Genomic DNA, 25,047 nt, shown 5'->3' with positions numbered 1-25,047 from the left:
CAACACAGACTGGCATAAATGATGATTGTAATACCCAGAGTAACAAAATATCATTAAGTAGGTGAATAGAAGGAAATTTTGACCTGATAGGTTCAAAAACAACCCTTAGACTGATGTAAGGATTTCCACTGCTCAAGGTACTGAGAAATTATATGACAAACTGACTTTTTATCATGAAAATCCATATAATTGTGATTTAAGTAAGTACCACAATAAATTAAATAAAATAACCTGTTAGGGAATTCTGTCATTCTTAATTATGTTGTTACTGTGATAAAATTCACTCCTAAATAATCTGTGATAATTAAGAAAGAAAGATATTTGAACTGGTGAGCCTCCCTTTTCTCTCTTACTATTGTAGTTAAGGTGAGAATATCAGATTAGAAGTATCCTTAACAGAACTTGGCTTCAGTAAGGCGTGGTTTTGTCCCTATGTGTTATATTCAAATTTAAACTTATGGAGACTATATGCTGATGTTAAAGTATTTAAAGAAGGAAGCCATTAGATTGAGGTGGCTCTAATGCCTCAATAATCTATGTAAGCAAACCAAACCTATGCCAGAGTCAATACACTCGAATCTAAGAAAATGAAACCTGACAACAACCAATCACAAACAGATGCCAATGCTTTCCCAAATTAGAACTGCTTAAGCTATAACCAATCAAATAATTGCTTTGCTTCATTGTCTTCTCTATGAAAACCTTGCCCCCAGCTTCTCTCTGTGGAATACTTCCAACTATTCTTGGTTGGCCTATGTGATTCCATTTGAAGTATACCCAAATAAGCTTTTGAAAAATTTAATGTGTCTCAGTTTTCCTTTAATACAGGAGAACATGGCTAATTATAAAATTTTCCTTGTAGAAATTAAATCCTATCAGAGAGATTAAAAACAAGAATTCCTTAATAAGGACTAAATAATTTAAGCCTGTATATTATTAAATGACAATTTGTACAGTTTCAATTTCTACAGGAAATCTGAAGTAACAGTGTTCATTGCTGTGAGTCAATTAAGACTTTTGGTAGCAAGGTACAGAAAATTTAACCTAAATTGGTTCAAACAAAAGGCAAAATCATTATCCTTGGAAACTGAGATTTTTAACAATACATATAGACTCATTAGCTGCTTGAGTCAGAGGATCAAACAATGTCCTTAATCTGTTTACTCTGTAGATCTTAGATCTCTTTCATATTAGTCATTCTCAGACAGACATACTCCTTGTGTTTGCAAGTTGGGAACAACTAGCCAACTACTGCAGAGAAAGTAGATAAATTCTCCATAAGAAATATTAGTAAAACCTGTTCAGTTGGTTCTGATAAGGTCATGTACTCATTCTTGAGGCAATCACTAAGGCAGTGAAATATGAGGATTTTATTGGCCAGGTATAAGTCACATGCCAGGCATGTAACTACAAATGGAATCTGTTTCATGGGAACCACATGTATTGAGAGTAGGGGATGAATATTTCCCAAAACTAGGATAAATAGAATAATATATATTAGTAACTACATGATAGATTTAGAATAACCTGGGTAGTTTTATAAAGGAGCCTAGAATAATTTGGCCTTGAAGAATGGACAGACATGACTCTGATTAATAAATAAGCTAATGGAAACTGAAGAAGATTCAGATTCTTAAATGTTATGGCCACAAATAGAATTACTTCAGTGAAGATATTGCTTTTAAAAAATAAAAAAAAAAAGATCATACTACACTCAGACCAGCTAATAGAATATACGCTTACTATATCATGATCAATCATACAAAATAATTTCCAAACTAATTTATTCCAGAATCAACTATTTCTGAATTCCAGAAAACTAGAGAAAGATATGGATTATTATTTTTTATTTGTATATTTTTAAATTGTTTAGGAAAAGTTTAATTTAAACACCAGATTATTATTGTGCCCTAAAATCTCTTGTGGATTTTATTTGGCTTCCTGAACTTCAAGTTTGCAAAACATAATCAAGTGAACCAAAAGTGAATAAACAGAAAGTTTGCAACTTTGAAAATGTAAACTATACTATAGATGTTATATCCATAGTTTTATTTTCTACAGAGCCTGTTGTAAATCTTTGGTGCTCATTTAATCAGTGTGATTGGTTTATGTGTATTTGATTAAGGCAAAGTTGAAACTATAGCTTGTGGTGTGATTTAGTAAGGAAATATGGTCAAGGGTTAAGGAGGAGAGAACAGGGAAGGGGAGTGAAGGGAGAGGTAGAGAGAGAAAGGAGAATAGCCTGGAACATGAAATGAAATATCGGATATGAGGGATTCAAATATCTTTTGATCTGTGGAATGTGTGAAGTGTTTTTCTATTAGAATGGAAATGCCTTGCAGTATGAGCTTTCTGCATTATAAAGAAGGTGATTGGTTTTCCGTTCATGCTGCAGCCTTATCTTTTATCATCAAAGGTGCTGCTATTTTGGTATCAGGTCCTGAAATGTGATGACAACATATGACCTTCACAGATTCTGAGTGAAATCCAGTGGGTGGTATGTACACTCACACCTGTGTTCTCTCAGACACAATTACTTATACTCAGGGTAACTTTACATCAGCCGTGTTAATGATGTTGTATCATCAAGTGATAACATGATCACAGCTTTTGACACTGATTTTCCTAGGTATGGCATCAGTTTTCTTATAAACTTATTACCTTCTTCTTTTCTTCCATTAAGCTCCATTTTATTTTGACTGTGAGGTTAATTTTCATTAAGGCTGAGTGAAATACTGAAGGGAAAATATAGAATCTGACAACTTCAACAAGAAAGGGAAAAGAAAGTGGCAGAAGATTTCACAACAAATGTAAAGGAAGACAAAGCAACATTGACTGTGTGGTTAAAATTGAAAGAAAATAGATGTTTGGAGATTCAGCTCTGAGGAAGTACTGGAGTTTATCTACTATTCTTAAAAGGAGGTTGAATGGGCCTCAGGGACTGTTTTATTTAGTATATTAGGCAACTGTGCAATATTTAATTAGAATTGTCAGTTTTTAAAAAGTTATTTTAACTGCTTGTTGGAAAAGATTGAAATGTAAATAATAAGATGAATGAAACAAACTATTTTAGTATCTGATCTACCTTAAATTTAGGAATATATTACTTGAACTTTAAGAAAACATAATTCATTAAAGATGACTCTAGAGCACTGTAGTGGGTATGTGCATATAGTATTTATAATTTATCTTTCTTTTTAATTTGTGTAATTTTGTCTTGATGTGTTTTTAGATTGGGTTTGCCGAGAGTAGTTATTACTCCCTAAAAACTACCTCCTGAAGATTTACTCGTTTAGTGTTGAGGACAGGATTTTAAAGCTGAGAATTTTAGAAAATGTCATGCACTATACTTAAACTCTCAAGAACTGATAAGCAAACGAATAGATACTTTACCTGGGAACTGAGAAACTTAAATTAAATTTGCCCAATTTTGGTACATAATGAAAAATATTTTGTTTGTTCTATGTTGCTGGTATTTATATGTTAATGTATTTGAAACAAACAAAATGTATGTGTTTAAGTATGTTGAAACAAAAGAATTGGTCAGGTGTAGAAGTTTCAGAGAATTTAAGGATCTACAGTGACCAAATATTTAATATAATTAGAATTTTTGGTTTTCCTTCTCCCTGAAAATAGACTTGATAAAGTTGGGGGATTACTTAAAGTTTGCATCTCAGTAATATCATCAGCATTGCTCATAGATTTCAATATATAAACCCAGTAATAACCTAGAGAATACTATCTCATCTGGTTTGTCCTAAATCTGTTTTTTTTAAAAGAGTAAATTTCTTTTGTATTTCTATAATAAAAAATTTGGAAAATTTGAAAATAAAATTGTCAAAGAAAATAATATTGAAAGCATTCATAAGCCTACTATTCAGAGAAAACATTTTGTATATTTGATTATAACTTTTGCACAAATATCAATTTTTTAATTTAAATTTAGTTTATATCACATTTCTTTTCACATTTTAAAAAATATTTATTTATCTATTTATTTATTTGAGAGAGAGGCAGAGGGAGGAGAGAATCTCTCAGACTCCCTGCTGAGCAGAGCATGTCAGAAGGCTCAATCTCATGACCCTGAGATCTTGACCTGAGCCAAAACCAAGAGTTGGTCACTCAACTGACTTAGCTACCCAGGTACCCCTGGCTTTTTTGCATTTTATTTTAAAATTTTATTAGAGAAGATTTTCTTTATCATAGAACATTTTCAGAATCATGTTAATGAATACATGATATTTCACTCTTTGAATATGCTGTGATATATTTAAAATTTCCACAGAATTTGGGTACGTTGTTCTTTTTTTTCCATTTTAAAACAAAATTATAAGGAGTTATGTAAATTAATTTTTTACAAAATGGATCATTTTTAATATATATGCTTATACATAAAAACAAACTTGAAAAAGCTAACTGGTAATGATACGATACCAAAGGTACAATCCATGAAAGACATAAATGACAAACTAGATTAAAATAAAAATTAAAACCTTTTGCTCCATGAAAGATGTCAAAAGAATGAGAAGACAAGCTGAGCCCTGGAAGAAAATATTTACAAACGATGTATTTGATAAAGGACTGTTGTATAAAATATACAAAGGACACTTAAATCTCAACAATAAGAAAACAACTCAGAAAAAGGACCTTAAGAGATATCTCATCAGAGAAGATACACAGATGGCAAATCAGCATATGTAAAGCTGCTTCACATCATATGTCATCAGGGAATTACAAATGAAGACAGTGTACTGCTACACACCTATTAGAATGGCCAAAATCGGGATCCCTGGGTGGCGCAGCGGTTTGGCGCCTGCCTTTGGCCCAGGGCACGATCCTGGAGACCCGGGATCGAATCCCACGTCAGGCTCCCGGTGCATGGAGCCTGCTTCTCCCTCTGCCTGTGTCTCTGCCTCTCTCTCTCTCTCTCTCTCTCTCTCTGTGACTATCATAAATAAAATTAAAAAAAAAAATTAAAAAAAAAATAGAATGGCCAAAATCGAAAAATATGGACAGCACCAAACTCTAGTAAGGATGTGGAGCAATGGGAACTCTCATACATTGCTGCTAGGAATGCAAAATGATGCATCCATTGTGGAAGACTATTTGGCGTTTTCTTACAAAACTAATCACAATTTGCCAGCAATCTGCTACTTGGTATTTACCCAAAGGAGTTGAAAGTTTATGTGAAAGTCTTATGGCCACACAAAAACCTGCACATGGATGTTTGTAGCAATCTTAGTATCCAGCAAAACTTGAAAGCAATCTAAATGCCCTTCAGTGTGATGATTAAACAAATGCTGTTACATGTGGACAGTAGAATACTGTTCAGCACTTTAAAAAAAAAGAGCTATCAGGCCATAGAAAAGGCATGGAGGAAACAAACATACATGTTATGAAGTGAAAGAAGCCAATCTGAAAAGGCTATGTAGTATGATTCCAACTATATGATACTGTGAAAAAACCAAACTTATGTAGGCAATAAAGTGATCAGTGGTTCCCAGGCATTTTGGGTAGGGAAGGATGAATAGGAAGATCACAGAGGAATTTTAAGGCAGTGAAAATACTCTATGATACTGTAATGATGGATATATGTCAATATACATTTTTCAAACCCATAGAATATTTAACCGAGAGTGAACCAAAATGTGAACTGTGGACTTTGAATAATTGTGACGTGTCCATGTAGGTTCACCAGTTGTAACAAATGTACCATTTTGTAAGGGAATGTTGATAAAGGAAAAGGCTGTATGTATGGGGAGCCTTAGGGCATATGGGAAATTCCTGTATCTTCTCCTCTACTTTGCTACTTTGTGTTAAAAATACTAAAGGCTAAATTTAAAAAAAAATGTTGACTGGGCAAAAATCATGTCATATTTTAATTTGTATTATATTTCTAGTAAATAAGAAAAGAACTTTCAAAATAAATCTATTGCTCATTCATTCTGAATTTTGTTCTTAATTGCATGTTTATGTAATTTACCTTATTTTTTATTGCTTTTTAGTATCTTTTTCAGTATCCAATTCAGTTCTAAGATCTACGAGGACTTTGAGGTTTTATGGAGACTGTAAGCATTCTTTGAATAAAAAATAATTAAAATTAGCATTCATACTTAATAGCTACTTCACACTTTTTGCCAAAGATATCATTTGCAAAACTTGACCTTGTCCAAGCTACATAACGTCGGTACAGATATTGCTAGGGACAAGTAATTATTAATTATTGGAAAGGTAGTCTAAGGTAAGCTTTTATTGCCACATATTTTCTAGAATTTCAGATTTACTACTGTATTTTGATAATGTATTGAATATTAGTTCAGCATAAAATTGAGATGACATAAAAACTCTTTGGGGGTGAACATAATTTTGACACATCAAAAAGTTTATGTAATTATATTCATAGATTTGCTCAAAACTATGGATTTGTTCAAATTATCACAGGTTGGTTCCAAGAATAGACAAACCAAAGAAACAAACCAAAGAACTTAAGGTCCTCTAAAGATACTATAGTGTATGAGTCAGCTGGGTCTACCATAACAAAACACCACAGACTGGATGATTTAAGCAACAGAAATTCATTCATTCCTTCACAGTTCTGGAGTCTAGAAATCCATTATCAAGTTATTGGCAAATTTGATTTTTGTGTTTTTTTAACTTTTTTTTTACTTGATAGAGAGAAAGAGCAGGAGCCGGGGGAGGGAGAGACTCCCCACTGAGCAAGAAGCCCAATGTAGGCCTTGATCCCAGGACCCTGGGATCATGACTTGAGCTGAAGGCAGATTGAACTCTGAAAATCTGGTTTCTTTGAGGCCCCTTCTCCTTGTGAGGGTCACCTTTGCACTGTGTCTTCACATGGCCTCCTCTGTGTCTTTGTTGACAGGGAAAGACACAGAGAAAGAGAGAGTTCTTTTTTTAAAAAAACACTAGACCTGTTGGATTAAGGCTCACCCTATGACTTCATTTACTTTAGTTATCTCGTGAAAGACCCCGGCTCCAAATAGTAACACTGAGGGCCAGAACTTCAACATAGGAATTTTGGGGAGACACAATTCAGTCCATAACAGTTTTTTTTTTTTTTTTTTAAGGATTTTATTTATTTATTCATGAAAGACACAAAGAGAAAATCAGAGACATAGATAGGCAGAGGGAGAAGCAGACTCCATGCAGGGAGCCTGATTCAGGACTCAATCCCAGGACCCTAGGATCATTACCTGAGCCAAAGGTAGATAACCACTGAGCCACCCAGTGGACATCAGAGCCACCCTGATGTCCAATATCAGGACTTTTATTTATTTATTTTTTTATTTATTTTTTAATTTTTTTAATTTTTTATTTATTTATGGTAGTCACACAGAGAGAGAGAGAGAGAGGCAGAGACATAGGCAGAGGGAGAAGCAGGCTCCATGCACCGGGAGCCCGACGTGGGATTCGATCCCGGGTCTCCAGGATCGCGCCCTGGGCCAAAGGCAGGCGCTAAACCGCTGCGCCACCCAGGGATCCCAATATCAGGACTTTTAAAAAATAACTTACATCCTTCATTGTGTCAAAGTAAATGCAACAAATGCCTGTTTATCTCTATTTCTTTTTTCCTGCTTTTACTTTCTTATATATCCACAGGTTAGAACAAAGTTATTTAAAATGTAGTCTCCAGCAGCCATCTGCCACTCCCATTCTCAGATTCTGTTGGGTCAGCACTGAAGTTTGGCTGTAATAAAATGTACCCCTTTAAGACTATTCTAACAGATGGTTACTTTTGATGGTTTCCCAGATTATTCTGTATTTTATAGCAAATGTATTAGTGACCATCTGAGAAAGTGCCCGCTGAGAAAGTGACATTTTTCTTTGCTTTTTGTTTTCTAATTTCTATCCACCTGAAATATCTATTCATGAAAATGACTTTATGGGAAAATATGACATCCCCTAAGGCAATCCTATCACATTATCTGTAGTGTAGCCACCCTACAAGCAGAAGCAGATCTGGTTGCCTAATAGAGCTTCTGATGTAACAAAGGTTGTAATATATATTTTATCTCTGACTATTTTCAGAGTAGTGTTCTCTCCTTCACTTACAACTTTATTAAAATGGTAGTCTTGAAAATAAATATCTCCTTTCTCCATAGAAATTATAGTATTTTTTTGGCTAACGGTGTACATTTTCTATGCTGCCTGGAATTATAGTGATTTAGTGTGTCTGTGCTTTTTGGATTTGGGTGTGTAATTAATCTTTGAATTTTTGTTTCTGTGAATCATTGTTAAATATGAATATATACCAGGGGCTACAATTTAGATATAGACATAAACATTTTAAGTACTTTAAAGGTTAATTTTAATGTACTGTTTTATTCCTTCTTTCAGAATTAATATGGAATCACAACATTAAATGCCAGGAAGTTGAGATACATGGTATGATCAGCAAATTGTAATGAGGGAATGGACAGTGGTCAGTGAGGTTAGGGAAGGCTGTCTTGGGAAAAAGTCTTTTTCTTGATATTTGAACTGTGAGGGTAATAAATTAAGCAAAAGCATAGTAAGCAGAACCCAGAATTAGTACCAAATGGTCAGCCACTATTATGTCTTTTGAGCTTTATCTAAATTACTGGAAAAGACAATGCAAAAATTTGAGCAGGGAGTTACTTCATCTTATTTAATTAAACACTTTGATTACTCTGAGATGAACAAAGAGTATCAGGAATGGATGCAGGAAGATCATTTAGAAAACCATTACCTTTATCTGGGTGAGACATAATAGAAATTAATCCGGAGACTTGGGGGGTTGGAGACCTGGGGAGGAATCATTGGTTTAAGAAGTAGTTAGGAGATGAGATTGATAAGACATGGTGATTGACAGGATATGGGAGGTGAAGAAGAAGCTGATACTAAGGATGATTCCATTCTGAGTATAGTCACTCATCATATTTGGGCATAGAGGTTTAATTTTCAATGCATGGAGTTTGAGATGCTCATGAGACAGCTAAGTGTTGGATAGCAAATAAAAAGTTTAATGGAACTAAAGCACAGAGAGAAATGTTCCAAGATGTGTATATATAATTTACAAATGTATATGAGTGAGATTACCTACTACAGTAATATAAAGAGCTAAAAAATGTTGAGAAAGTACTTCAACTTACATGGAAGAAAGATTATACTTGTTTTTCATAGTTCTAATGTAAATTAGTATCAGTAGGTATAAATTACAGATAAGTTAATATCATATAAGTATTAAAAAAGAAATTGAGACCTTCATGGCTCCAGGAGTAAGAAATTAGCTTTGGAAGTGGTAATTTCTCATTGACATATGTGATAGATCAAAGACTAGACAACTAGAAAGTTTTAGACATTGAAGATTCTTTTTGAAACCTGGTATTATTTCTATTATAAAATCAAAACAAGAGATCATGGGTGGCTCAGTCAGTTGAGTGACAGATCTTGGTTTCAGCTTAGGTCATGATCTCAGGGTTGTGAGATTGAGCCCCATGTGGGAGCTCTATGCTCAGTGTAGAATCTACCTGAGATTCTCTTGCTCCTTATCTCTTTGCCCTTCCCCCTCCTCTCTCTTTCCCTCTCTCAAATAAGTCTTTAAAAGAATAAAATAAAATCAAAAGAAATAAAATATTCCCACTCTCTTATTTGTAACTTGTTATAAGAAATATAGGTTCTTTAAATATTTTAAAAGAATACTAGTGATGATTAAAAGGAAATAAAAATGAGAGGAAGATAAAAGAAACAGTTGACAAAAGTCAATAATTTTTGAAAATCATAATATGCCATCTGTAAATACAAAGCTAGAATTACCACACTTTGAAAAAATTCCTATTTAAAACAGAGGTTTGATATCTCTATGAATCCCAAGGTCAGTCATTGTACTTAGAGAAATGGAGACGTTATTCCATGTTGTAGTTAAACTTTATGGAGTATTTTGTAGTATCATTTAACTGTTTCAGGTTTTATGTCCATTATAGTAATTGCCCTCCCACAAAGATAATAGTAAGAAATAGAGCAATGGGAATAACTCTTAAAAGTCATTGTAAACATCATATAACCCAACAAATTTGGTATTTGGTACTTCCCCTATGAATTATTCATGGCCAGAGGAATACTGAATCATTCACTGCATTCAGCAGTGGGGTACTTCTAAAATGCTGCAGAGGGAATCACAGCACATTTGTTACCAAAACAGTAAATATGTGAGAGCCATAGCTTTTTTCTTTTTTCTTTTTTAATTTTGTCTGCTTTTACATAACCATTTTAATGTCTAAAGAATGCTAGAATTAGAAAATGCAGAAGTTCTATTCAACTTCATACTTTATTAGCTATTTTAAATGTTACAACTACAGAACAACACATTATGTTGTAAGCAGTAGAAAGACTATAATTATTGGGTTGCACTCTGAAACACATTAAAACTTGGTTCTTGTCAATCCATACCTTTCAACAGCTATTTTAAAATTTTGGTTATTTTCAAAGAGAAAGAATGAGCAAAACCCATGAGAAGTGGTGGAGCAAATATTAGGGTTTCCCTAGAACATTATCCATATCGGCTTTCTTCTGTAGGATCGAACATTTACTGAGAGTACTAATTTCAAACTTTGTTCTAAGGCAGTACTGTCTAAAAAAGTTAAAATGGGAAATGGAAATGTGAATCACAAATGTAATTTTTAAAATTTTATAGCCATACTACTATACTATACATACTATTGGTAAAATTATTTCAATAGTTTTAGCAAATACATAAAAATATTACCATTTCAACATCTAACCAATATAAAAATGAATGAGGTATTTTACCTTTTTTATACAATACATCAGTATCTGCTTTGTATTTTAAACTTATAGCACATCTCCGTTCAGACTAATGACACATTTCAAAGGCTCCATAGCTGTGCATGATTAGTGGCTGTTATATTGCATGCAGAATTCTAGATTCTCAAACATGACATATTCATAATTTTTGATTATCCCAAAAGATATGTGGAAGTTGGGAGACATGACAAAGGATTTCAGGATTGAAATCTAATAAACACCAAAACCAAAATAAAAGTTAATTGCTAAGAACATAAAACCCAGCCTCATCACTTACACATGATGAAATCAATAAATTAATTGATTGTGAATAAAACGGAGTATAACGCTAGGTAGTAACTGACAATGTTCTTGACTTTGCAGGTAAATCATGAGTGAATTAAGAGTTATTCATATTTGATATTGAAGGAAGTAAGCAAAACTTTTAATCATCCATAGTGGAGTTGGGGTCAGAGTAATATAGGTCCAAGTATCTGTATAGGAGTATCATCCATGGTGGAGTTGGAGTCAGAATGTCAGAATGGTATACAGATGTAAGTATCTGTATAGATGTATCAGAAGTAAGAAGTCTCAAAAATTAACCAAAAAATATCCTTAGGAGTTAGCATTGTACCTTCATTTAATTATATCCAATTCCCAGGAGAAACTAAAGAAAATTGGTCCATCCTTTGATAGCTTATTAAAAATTAATTCAGATGAGTTAAATGAGTCAGTTATAATATTGCCTGAGGATTCGAGAAAAGTTAAATTAAGAAATGTTGACTTTTCCTTGTAGTTGTAAACACCACTCAAAATCACCTACTTTGTAAAAGAATATTTTACATACTACAGTAAGACTGCCCAAAAAACACAAATTGTTTCCAATATATCCTATTTAAATATTTTTATGGCATTTCTCTGCCATCTTATTTTACTGGTTCTGACTATTCCTCCTAGTGTGTATGATCAGCAGCAGGAAAAAGTCAAACTTTAAAATAATGTGTAACTAAATAAAGTTAAGAAGTTAAGAATTAACACATATGCATTTTTCACGGATGTAATCAGGTAACTTTTCTCTGTAGAAATATGATTGAATGTCTCATAATGTAGATGGACAGTACATTCTTATTTATATCAAGTAATCCATATTTATATGGATTTGTTTTACTTTTTGCCCTACTAAATCACCTCTAATAGCAAGACATTATGGAAGAACAATTCATTCATGAATCATTCTTTAAAATTTCACTAGCAATGAGAATACTGAACTTCTTTTCAGGGCTAAATAAAACTTCAGTGTATGTACCAAATATTTACTAGGGTTATCAGATTTATCCAGTTACTTTTTCTATTAAGAATTTCATACATAAAAGCAGCACAAGAATTATATACCATTCTTTTAACAATATAGTTTCTTGAATCTTTTGAATCTCTTTTAAAGTTGTATCAGTAGATACCAGTAATTTGTTGAGCTCTTTTCTAGAAGCTGTAGTAAATGTGTGAGGTGAGGCCTTTTCTATGTGTGTGGTCTCTGTGGTCACAAACAAATCTATTTGGTATATTCTTCAGAAGGTAATGTATATATGTAGCATATGAGCTTTCTATAAAAGAAATTCTCACTGCAGTTTTTTTTTTTAAGATTTGATTTTATTATTTATTCATGAGAGACACAGAGAGAGGCAGAGACACAGGCAGAGGTAGAAGCAGGCTCCATGCAGGGAGCCTGATGTGGGACTTGATCCTGGGACTCCAGGATCATGCCCTGGGATGAAGGCAGGCGCTAAACCGCTGAGCCACCCAGGGATCCCCTCTCACTGCAGTTTAATGAAAGTATACAATAGTGTAAATTTTCTGAATTATAATATGAAACATTAAAGGAGTTCTCTTCTTCTTCCTTCTTTTTATAGTATACTAGGAATCTTATTTTCCCTGAGAAAATAGGATAACTAATATTTAGTGATCTTTACAGTTTATCTCCTATTAACATGAAATACTTTTTCTGGCCGCTAGGGTCTTGGAACTCTTCTCTAGTTACTTGCCTCCACACGCAGCCCAACTTCAAGGACAAACTTCTAGACTGTTGTATGTATCTCACTATCCTTTACAACTGTTTGGTTTCCAAAATCTTAAACTCTTCATCTGAAACCTTCTATCCCTCCAACTTTCAAACTTCCTCAGTGATGCTGCTACTGACCCTAGCCAGCATTCCTCCTCCCCACACTGCATCTCTACCTGCCTGCTTTATCCTACACCTTCAGTGACCTAGAACTTTGAGTCCCATTTATTGAGGGAGTTTGTAGCTGGCTTTGCTTATCTGTTATCTAGCCTGGACACATTCATCACTCATTTCAACTCTGCATTCTTCACACTTATTTTTTTTGTTCCTCTCAACTAACCTTCCACTACAGAGAACTTGCCATTAAGAACAGCATTTGATTTGTCTTCTCTTCATTTCAGCTGCTGAATGTTTCTAGAGAAACATTACAAAGCCTTGCTGATGAGGTCCATTAGGATTATGAATATAAAATCTGACTTAACTGCATGATCTCTCTCTCTCTCTCTCTTTTCTGGTTTTCCCAACGAGTTGTTTTGGGCAGACCTAGGCATGAGGAAGCCTTAAGTGTAAAAGAAGGTGTTGTGTCTTTTGGTGGTGAAGCATGACTTATTTTGACAACTTGGGACCAGGCAGGGCAGTGAGAACTTGGTCTTGGAGTTGTGGAACTGCTTGGTTGCTGGTGGGCACTTGCTGGCTGCAGTCTCCTCTGTCATCATGATCTGGATCGAGTGGGCCCAGGTTCAGTGCCTGGTCCTCCCAGTATATGTTGTTGTGGGTGCCACTGCCAGAGACATAGTACAGGCAGGTGACAAAGTTCTTCACCCTCAAGGTAGATTTCTTAAATACCTGTCCACAGTAGACAACCTTCCCTGAAGACTTCCATCGTCTTCAGCTGAGACACAAAGTACTAGAAGTGAAACTTGGCCACAACATGATTAGGTGCAAATATTTGCCTGGATGGAGGGTAAGAGTATGGTATTTGGGGGTGGGCAGGCAGCACCACATAGTTTTGTACTTGCAGTGTGCCTGAGGCCTTCAGGGTATACTCCCCACTCTTGCCACCACCCATGAAAAGAAAGATCTTAACTGCATTCTTAATAATGTCTGATACCTTTTTTCCCCCTATCTTTTGGCTTCAGTTCCCTTTTTTGTTGTGATTGTTTCTTTGTTTCCCAACTACTAACCCTTACCCTCAACAGATGTCTTGGATTATTTCCTGACTGAGAAAACAAGTCAACAGTGATAAAACTCCTTAGCTGCCTCTCATTACTGTCTATCACAGATCCTTCACATCAGCAATTCTAGGATCTATCTCCCTTTCTCCTCCAATTTCAAAGACTGAATACCTTTTCCTTTTCAGGATTAATTCTCCAACCATGTTCTTGCTATCTCTTTCTTCTATGTTCTGTAGGAACTTACTGCATCAAATTTCCTTTCACTTTCTAGGATCTGCAAGTACTTCCTTTCCCACAGACCCTTTCTTAAAATGAACTAAAAATGTTTGCTTCTCCCTATGATAAGTAATCTCTCCTACAACCTTACATTTCCCTCAAGTTAAATTTCCATCTTTGTCCTATTCACATCCATACCTTAAAAATGATTTCCCCATCTCCGACTCATCAATTTACCCAACATAATCTGTCTTTTATTTTACCCATTTTCTCAAATACTCTTTGAAATATTGACTATTGTACTCCCTATTTGATAAATTGAGCTTTTGTTTTTTGTCTCACTTAATAGTGATCACAAAGTGACATTGTTGGATCCTCATGTTTTCTGTGAGATTATCTTCAACAAGAGAACATTATATTCTTAGCTTTAAGTGCCAGGATAGCTCCTAACAACACCCAGGCAGTGCTGTTAACATCAGCCAGTTCCTAAATACAAAAGGGCTGACTTTCTCCTTCTCAACAACAATGATGGTGATGATATTAGTAACAAATGATAAATGCAGTTGGTGTTTATGTTGTTACTGTTTTACATGATTGATATATATTAAATCTTTTAATTCTCACACCACTCCTGGATAGATACTATGATTTTCTCCATTTTGTAGAAATTAAGACACCAGAATGGGAAATAAAAGAGCAACAAAGCTGATAATATTTAGAGACCAGACATCTCAGCTATTTCTTACACTCTTTTAGCTCCCAATTGTACTTGTCTTAGGGACTTGGCCTCTTATTTTGCATTAGCTTCCTTATGATTTTGTGAGGTACAACTCATCAGTGCCTCATCTTCTGTTCACGCTGAATCTTTCTTGCCTCCTGCCCCAAGACATCTCTTTTGTTCCTGAGCCCACTTGGTATCTTTGCATGAACAATCTAGGAAGGGCAGGAAAGTTAAAGCTTTTGTAGAAAACATTTAAGGTTGTTGAGAGTTAGTGAATATTCTCCCTTTCAGCCTCTGTATGGACTATCCTGAAATGCTATAGTTAATGGTCTCTTAGAAGACTGTCCTACAATCAAGAGATCAAATCTTCTTAAATAAATATTATTTGCTCTTTCTACATTCTTGACTCTCCCAAATTTCTCCTCACTTCTGATTTTCTGGAATTATCCTCCCTAATAAATGGGTAATATACAGGCTTTTATGCCAGGTTTTGCTTTTTGAAGAACCCAGGCAAACTAGATCAAAACTGAAAACTCCACCTGAATTGTCTATAGTCTCTCCTTACTTATTAAATTGAGCATGGAGGTTGACAACACTAGCTTTAGAAGATAAATCTCAGTTGGACTCTGGATGTTGACACTAATAAGCAATGTGACCTTGAACAATTTATTTAATATAAATAAACCTGTCTTAAAAATTAGAGGTAACAGTATTTACTTTAAATAGCTTTATCTCCCTATCAAGGGTTATAACAAATTTAATAGTTTGCTGTGACAAACATACTCTCTGACATATAACATGTAAGTATTATTTTTATTATTATTAATATCTTTCAAAATTGTGTCTTTCTCCTTTGTTCCAATGTATGTTAATGTTAACACCACCTAACCTACCACCAAAAGGAAACAAATTTTAAGGAAATCATTGACTCTTTCATCTGCTTCAGTTCTTTCTCCTCCCAAACTTTCATTATATAATTGCTGAATACATTAAGTTTATCTTTCAAATACCCTCTTGGATCAGTTCTTTATTAATCTTGCCATCTTCATTTCCAGTATCTCACCATTATTTGCAATAATAGCTCACCTAGTCAAATGATTTTTCTTGCTTACTTTCCTTGACATGTTACAATCTATCCTTTACTTTCCTTAGTCTTTTAAAACATAGCCCATTCATCACTAATAATACTGCATTGTAATTGATTGCTTATTTCTCTGTGATTCTCAAGGGTTTATCTGTCTTGACACTATTGGTATTTTTGAGTGTTTAATTATTTATTATGGGGGCTCTTTTTTTTTAAATTGTAAGATGTTTAACCATTATCTCTGGCCTCTATCTAATAGATGACAGCAGTGTCCCCTTCCCAGTTGTGAGAAAGCAAAGCATCTCCAGACTTTACCATATGTTCCCTGAGGGAAAAGCTACTCTGGTTTATACTACTGCTCTAAAAAGTGAAGACAGGGGTTATATTTTATTGAACTAAATCCCTAACAACAAGCACCATGTTGGAAAAATGATAAATGTTCAATAAATATTTTAGTAAATGAATGAATGAGTTCTCTATCCAAAGTATTCTTTTTTTTTTTTTTTTAATTTCAAGGACCACTCTTTTATCTATGCTTCTGTAGCTTTTAGCATTCTGTTGTGCATATGTCTGTTTCCCCAATTACATTTTACGATTTTCTTGTATCCTTAACCCCCACAGAATGAGTGGAATATAGTAGGTTCTCAAGAAATACATATTCAATTATATTTAATTATAAAATTAATAATATTAATTAAATTAATGATAAATAATTCCATGGATATGTTCAGACTACATGTTTTTTTTTCATTTTGAAGGTACTATATGAAAACAATTGTATGTTCTTACATCTTGCATGAATTTCCTTTTATGACACTTATGTTAGCTTTAATTAACAACTGTGTGTTTAATTATTTAATATCAATTTCTGTAGGGTATTTGAGACTTAAGACTGTGGATACCTTTTTTTTCTCTCCCACATGAGTAACATAGAACTTTGTGCAGAGTACATATTCATTAAATTTTAAATCTTTGTCAAATGAATGAATGAAACAAATTCATGCTGCTGCTAAATGACATGGAAAACATATGTATTTGGAGAATTTGACTGAGTATATGTATCATGCTTTACTGACTTATATGATGCAGTATCTTTGAACCTATATTATATTATTAAGTTTTAAAAAGCCTCATCTTTGTCAAATTAGTGATAAGTAATTTGCCCCTCTAAATCATTTCACAAAAGAGAGAACTTGAGGCTGTCATAAGTCAATACATGAGATATTTGATATCTCAGACTTGCAATCTCCAATTGCTCAGCATGGTCCTTTTTTTCCAGTACTAATGAATTAGCCCATGGGTCTTAATTGACATACTGACCTTGAAAACTCTAGAAAAGCATCTCTTCTGCCAGCTTCATTATCTATTGCTTTATTAGCCAAGGAAATTTGACAATAAAACATGAAACAATCACAATTAATCTATTTACAGATGCTATAAATTATATTTCTATCAAATAAAAATAACTAGTGTAATCCCTAACATTGGATCTCACAAAAACGATTTCAGTCTCATTCCAAATAGGAAATAAGTAGCTTTGTTCTGTTATTGTCTGAAACTACTTATTAACCCATTTTTAAAAATCTCAACAATGAATGTTTTATAAGAATTTCATAGAACAGAATATTGTTTAAAGACTCTAAATTTAGTGTCTTGAGGAATGTTCTCACATCAGAGGAAAACAGCATGCTGTCTTAAAGGACATTAAAACTAAGAGAGAAAAAATTCTCTTTTCATACATATTGCTGTGTATTTTCTTTCCTTACCATGGTTTCCTGTTGTTCCCAGTAGGGATCCCAATTTTAGAATATGTGGTAGACATCTGTACTAGAGAAGCTAAAGCTCAAAATTGTTCAGGAGAAACTAAGATATGGCTTTTCACTTGACAAGAAATTGGAAGCAAAGAAATCATAGTAAGCAGCCTGCAATAAATGACCTCTAATAGAAGTGTGACATGTTTTTTTTATTAACTGACTTAGAATTTTCTGATGGAAATATGCCAAAATAAATTTGAAAGTGATCCTAACCACAAGCAGTTATATTAGGCACCTGTTGACTCTTCTATATCATGCATAACTTAATGAAAAAGACCATTGTTACTCACAAAAGTGTGTGACTATGTTCCTGACAGGGAGTAAAAATTACAAAAGTAATAAACTGGCTATTTAACTTAAAAACTACTGATATTTGTGTGGATGTTTTATTTTAGCTGAGGGCCTCTCTGTTATACAATGTTTTTATTCTGTTTCAGCTTCTAGCAAATACATAGATATTTTCCAGGACATAAAATGCATTATTTTGTTGTATCAGTTGCCTAAAGAAACACATTCAAATCCCTCAGATAATAATGGTCAGTCTTATATGTACCCTAATAACCTAACCTCACTCCATTTGTCCCTTTGTTTTATCCTTACAACTCTGCACAGTATGAAAGCATACATAGTGCTTTCATAGAAATGCTGATGCTGTTATTTCCTGTGCCTAGAATGAAAACCCCACTGTTTGTCTCCCTGGAATACTATATCTTACCTTTCAAATCTCAGTTTGAGCCAATACTCTCTCCTCTCTGAGCTATCAATGACTCTTCCAGGCAGGCTTAGCTGCTTCTTCCTCCAAATTTCCAAATCCTTCTTGGATCTTTATTTTCCCCCCTCCACTCTCTTCCCTCTAGAACAGATTACCAGAGGGGTTAATCTTAAAATCAATAGCCCTGGTAATGTCACTTGCCTCTGCACTGATCAGACCACATTTAGAAAATATCTTTAATCTTGGCTTTTGTAGAGCAACATTGATGAATCAGAACATTTTCAGCGAAGAAAAGGATCTTAAAGCCATGATATCATGAGCTTCCATTTTAATGCAGTTTTAAATTGGGAATAAGGATATCTGGTACTGTTATAAAAGTGAAATAAATTAACACATACAAATGCTGTTAATCTGGAAAGTAATTTTTAATAAAAGTGTTCCATGCCTATTTACCAACATTACTCTCCTTGTATTGAGTGCTCATGTCAATGTCAGAAATTTGTGAGATTCTTTTCATATTCCTTAATACCAGCATATTAATACTAAGCACACAATACACAATCTTTACAAGAATATGAAGAAGAATTGAAATGAATATCCACCAAGGGAAAACATTATTGTTTACTTTCAACTCGCTAATGGACCATCATGTAGAACTTCATTAGCTCCAAATGATAGCACAAGAAAAAGTGTGGGTAGCTTTCGTGTCAATATTGGGAAAATACCGAAAACTTTAAAAAATGAGACACAAATGGTTTATTCCAAAATCCAAATAACCTCTGCTACATGAAAGTAGTTGATACAAATGATTAGAATATAGGAATAATTTAAAAGTTATAAGCTAAAAATAAGAGCCTAATCTTAAATTTCTAGAAACCAATCCTTACAATATTCTTCAAAAAGATTTTATGCATGTAAGGGTACATATATGAACATTGATACATCCTTAAAATATTTTACACTGAAGATGTTCTCCCTATTTCCATTTATGTTGGATGGGATCATCTGTGTATGTGTGCGTGCGTGTGTGTGTGTGTATGAATCTCCAGTTCTTTATTACTGGATATTACTGAGCTTATTAATATAAACAGTGTTGTTCTGAGCAGTATGAACTGTCTTATACTTTTTTTTTTGAACATTTGCCCTTTAACTTGCATTTAAAATCAGTTTCTTTAAATATTTTAGTTACAAGTTCTGAATAGTGAAGACAGTATAGATGCTGCAGGCACTCAGTATCAGCTCCCAACCCCCTCCTCCTCCAGGCCTTGCTTCTCTGCTCAAGATCCAAAGGGGCACTAAGTGGCCACTGCCTCAGGCCTGGATATAGCTGGATACAAAGTGATGAAGCCCAGCAGCTTTCGTGACAAGTATTTAAACTTGCTCCAGGCAATTCCAATGATTGTACCCTGACCCAACGGGAAATATCACCTCAGAAGTGTGTTAGCATCTTGGGGCTGGTTTCCACCACGGTCCACCTTCCCCAAGACCTGCATTCTGCAGATGAAGCACTTACGCCCCACTCCCCAAGGGCCATGATGCAGAGAAACAGAGCTGCTGCTTCAGTCCGAGTGCTTCCACCCAGGGCCTTTAAAAGCTCAAATCAATCCAAGCCAGTCCACAGGAAGCCTCTTCACCCCAACCTCACCAGGCTCTGGCTCTTGGCACCACACTTTGTTCCAAAGTATCTTGCGGACTTTTCCTAAAGATTTAATGTTAAAAGGAAACCAAAGAAATAGACTGCCATGAGGTAATAAAGTATTCATCAATGTAACTTTTCAGAGGCTTTTCTTTAAAATATTCCCTTTTTAAAAAGATTTTGTTTATTTATTGATGAGAGACACAGAGAGGCAGAGACAATGAGAGGGAGAAACAGGCTCCCTGTGGGGATCCTGATACAGGACTCCATCCCAGAGCCCCAGCATCATGACCTGAACCAAGGGCAGATTCTCAACCACTAAGCCACCCAGGCTCCCCCTTTAAAATATTCCTGCAATGGAAGTAAAGCTAGACTAAACGGTCCCTAGTAGCTCTTCATAATTCTAATATAAAAAATTAACAAATTTGTTTGTTGCTATTTACACCAAGTAATATTTCTTAACTTTAGCTATATATTACAACCATCTGAAAAACTTTTTTCTTTTTTATTTCCATCTGGAGAAGTTTTAAAAAAATAATAATGCTCAGGTTTTTATCCTCATGGATTAAATCAGAATCCATAGGGATGGGTCTCAGGCTGTTTTAAAAGTTCCTAGACTATTCTAATGTGCATTTAGCGTTGAGAATTACTGACATAAAAGGTCAAGTCATTAACCTTGTTTATCAATAAGTTTGAAAACAAGAATAGAGGTAGCAAAGGTACAAGAACTTTATGGAATTGATTTTCTTCTCTTAGAGCAGAATGTGTGAAGTATGACAGTAATTTAAAGAGCAGAAATAAACTGAAGAGAAGCTCAGACAATGCCAAGACAAGTCTTCAGTAAACGCTGGTCATTTTCTCATAGCAGATACTCCTTTCCCCCTCCCCCCCCAACTCTTTCTCTGCTGGTGCCTTATACAGAGGAGGAAAAGGTCCATATTTGCCTGCATTCTTTCTCATTGTTATTCATTGGTCCACGGAAGCTGAGATGGGCATCTCAGTTTATTTAATCAATGGTTCTCTACAAGAAGGTTAGGAATCATCTCTGTGTATCAGAACTGATATGTAGCAGTGTCCATCAGAAGAGATTAGTAGGCTTCTGTCAAGGTAGATGCTGCAGGGTAGAATGAAACCTGAAGCTAGGTTAAGTAATTGGGTTCTTGTTCAATAAAAGTGCTTGTTTGTGCTGTGTAATGAAAGATCCTTGGTGCAATGGATGTCTGAATCCAAACACCTTTCGGATTTTCTGATGGATAGAGATAAGGGTGAGAGGGATTTAATTTAGAACTATTGAAAAACTTTAAAGAGATTAGAAAAAAATTGGTAAATTCACTTTCTTTTTAAAAATCAGGATTCTTTGTTACTTATCAGGGCTGGCTATTTTTTTTAATTGACAATAAAACTTTTTTTTTTTCTCCCATCCATTTGCAATCATTAACTGACCTTTAAGATTCAGGTTATGAAGAAGATAATGGAGAAATTATCTCCCAATCCATGTGAGGATAACCTGAATTTAGGAAGTGTTAACTTTTTGAGTCTTCATTGGAACGTTTCATCAAAGTTGTAGGCACAGCATTAATGAATAGAACAAACTTATGTCTTGATTCAAGTGATTTTTTTTCCCATAAAGTCAGTACTCACTTGCATATCTAAGTTTCTATTGAAACTATCAACGTTTAAACCAAATTCTTTTAAGAACATACTTTAAAAACTTATCTAATTAAAAAAATTCATGTGAGCAATCAGAGCAGTGTGGAATAATGGGTGGAATTTGGTGAAATATATTAATCTGAATAATAAAATCATTCATGCATTGGGTTTTTTAAAGCATTGTCCCAAATAATTTTAGTGAGTAATTATTTGAATCTATTTACTTTCCTTGAGGTAATAAATCTGTTTAAGAAATGAGAAATAAAGAAAAGGCCTTTTTCTTTTCACTCCACTAAAATAATATTTGACAAAATAATATTTGACAAAATGAAAGGCTTTATTTGTCAAGAAAAAGGGGATACAAAACTTGAAGAGGGGTGGATGGACAACTCAGAGGGAAAAAAAAATTGTTGAACAAATAAGATCTATATTTAAAGTCCCTGCACTACATGGCACATTCAGAGTATTTTGATCCTTGGTGCAAATCACACCCATCTTGTCCTCTCAGCCTCTTATTTCACATCTATATATCATACTCTCTAACCCTCTTGCCACTGGGTGATCTTCTCATTCATACTTCACCTATTTTTGTTCTTTTCTCAGATTTCCCTCTCTCTTTTCTCTCCTCTGGAGATAAATGATGATAGATGATAGATGATAGATGATAGATAGATAGATAGATGATAGATATTACTTATATATATCTATAGATAATATATGCATATTGTCTATAGATAGATAGGAATCGATAATATATGCATATTGTCTATAGATAGATAGGAATCTATATATAATCTCCAAGATCATTATCTTTTAAGTCAGAGTTCTACAAATAAATGCTTATTGTAATTAGTTTCTCTTTAGAGTTGCCTAGCAAGCCACATGAAATAGCAGAGCTAGGAAGTAAGAACACTGAATTGAAGCAAAAGTTCAACTTAAAAATTTGTAAATCTTGGCAGCTTCTAAGCACTTTAGAGATACATTTTTTTTTTTTTTTTTTTTTTTTTTTTAGCAGAGGGTCAAAGGTGCAGCAGATGATGCATAGCTGTACTAAAGATGGGAGTGTCTCCTGATGAAAAAATTACTCTTAGCCTCTGGGAAGCTGTCCTGTGAAGGGCTGAATTAATAATACTTTTGAAAAGAGACAACTGTCTTCTGGAAAGTAACCCTCCTTTAAAAAATTTCAAGAGTTGGACTTTCCATTTATCTCTCAATGAGGAAGGAGACCTTCTCCATTTTCCCTAACTCTTGACTTCATTTTAGAACTGACAAGTTTAAACAAGATGAGAATCAGATTGCCTCTGCCTATCTCATTCTTTTGGCCCTAGCCGACAACATAATTAATGTTGCTGTAGGAAAAAGAAAAAGCATTCTTGATGAGAACTTTTTCCTGTCTCTTGCAAGCACATTCTTAAAAGGGTACATAGTCTTTTTGACATATTAGTGGGGGAGGTATCCTCCACTATTTTTTATTTTTGTGTGTGTATTAATTTATAAGTTAAGTCCAATGTACTTTTGTCTTTTTATTTTTTGATGGTGCACAGAAGTTGATAAGTGCCATAGTGTAAAAATAGCATCCAAAACAAAAGAAAAAAATAATACATTCACATGCATATAGTTTCTTCTGCTGGCCTTTCCTATAACATGTGATTTTCTTTAGCATGTTTGTTTTTGGATATTTTTCTGGGGAAATTCACTATAGTCAAGTGTTAGAGTTATGCCAATAGCATCTGTTATAACTAATTCTCTTCAGTTCAGGGCTTCACATGTTCTCACCTAGACTATCAAAATTGTCTTTCAACGTCAATTTGAAACATCAACATCAAATTCCTACAAACTCCAGAAGACTTCCCATCTTCTTTTGCAAGTCAGGTTTCCTCCTCAGAATTCTTTAATTTCTATTCATTACCTAGTTAATTGTGAATGCTTTATTTTAGCACTCAGTTGTCAATACTTAGACCCATAGTTGAGTTCCTATCCTGATACTTTTATATGCTTCAATTTCTGATCTCTAAATTATGTATGTGGAACTATTCAGACGTCACCCATGATATTCAATCAACATGGATTGCTTTTATAATACGTGTATTTACTGTAATTCCATTAATTTATAAAGACCAAATTTAAATCCCATTTCATCCAGTTTTTTTCCCCTCATTTGTGCTCTTCTCAGCATCCTTGCCTACCATCCACTATCACCATGGGGACTCCATCATATTAACTGCTAATTGTTTCTATGTTCGTTCTTGTACTATTGCAAATGCACAGTACTTTGTGATTTATTTATTCACATTTATATCTGTCTGCCTTATAAGAACCACAAAATAGGAATAAAGTCTTTGTACCCAGTACACTCTCTACCCAACTAATTCTTTGTAAATATATGCCATGAATTAAGTAGTTATTATAGAGAATATATATAAAGTTTTTTCTTACATTTCTTTTTAAAGGAATGATTATATTATTACCAAAAAAATGTACTAAGAATGCCTTGGATGCCTTCTGTAGATAAACTTGCATTCTGTCAGGAAGAGAAACCTACATCTGTTTTCAAAGGCAGAAAATTTGCTTTTTTTTTTTTTTTTCTCTGATAGCAATGAGAAACACTTTAGCCTTCCGTTTTTTTAGTCAAGAGTAGAATGGTGTTATTTATCATGCATTGATTTGTTGTCTCTTAACTTACAAAATAGGTGGTTTGGCTATAGATGAGGACCATTAGAGTAAGTCCTTTGGGACTTTAGATATATGACAAAGATATATCATCCAAGTAATTAAGGATAGTATAGAAAGATAAAATGGCTTTATTTATTTATTTTTATAAATATTTTATTTAAATTCAAATTGCCAACATATAGCATAACAGTTCTCATCTCATCATGTGCTCTTAGTGCTCATCCCCCAGTTACCCCATCCCCCCATCCTCCCCTTCTGCAACCCTTTGTTTCCCAGAGTTAGGAGTCTCTAATGGCTTGTCTTCCTCTCTAATTGTTTCCCACTCAGTTTCCCTCCTTTCTTTTATAGTCCCTTTCATTATTTCTTATATTCCACATATGAGTGAAATCATATGATAATTGTCTTTCACCAAAATGTAAGCGGTCTTCTAATGAAGTTGATGTCATATTGTCCTTTATAGAAATCCATGTAGAATACAATTCCCAAGTTCTCATTTTGTGGTTATAATTTTATTTTGAAATGATCTTTTTA

General features: G+C 34.1%; 1 long non-coding RNA gene and 1 pseudogene across 1 annotated transcript in view; one reads left to right on the top strand and one right to left on the bottom strand.

Moving 5' to 3' along the window:
* Positions 1-6,074, top strand: part of LOC111095562 — an 88,008-nt gene extending 81,934 nt beyond the window's left edge. The window contains exon 6 of the long non-coding RNA XR_005358288.1: positions 6,006-6,074. This is a non-coding gene — a long non-coding RNA (uncharacterized LOC111095562). The remainder of the gene's footprint in view (positions 1-6,005) is intronic.
* Positions 6,075-13,395: 7,321 nt separating this feature from the next.
* On the bottom strand, positions 13,396-13,904 carry LOC111095749 (annotated as a pseudogene).
* Between the last annotated feature and the right edge of the window lie 11,143 nt (positions 13,905-25,047).

Source organism: Canis lupus, chromosome 4 (assembly GCF_011100685.1).
Source record: "Canis lupus familiaris isolate Mischka breed German Shepherd chromosome 4, alternate assembly UU_Cfam_GSD_1.0, whole genome shotgun sequence".
In the NCBI taxonomy this organism is placed as follows: domain Eukaryota; kingdom Metazoa; phylum Chordata; class Mammalia; order Carnivora; family Canidae; genus Canis; species Canis lupus.
This window is presented reverse-complemented; position numbering and strand designations above follow the sequence as displayed.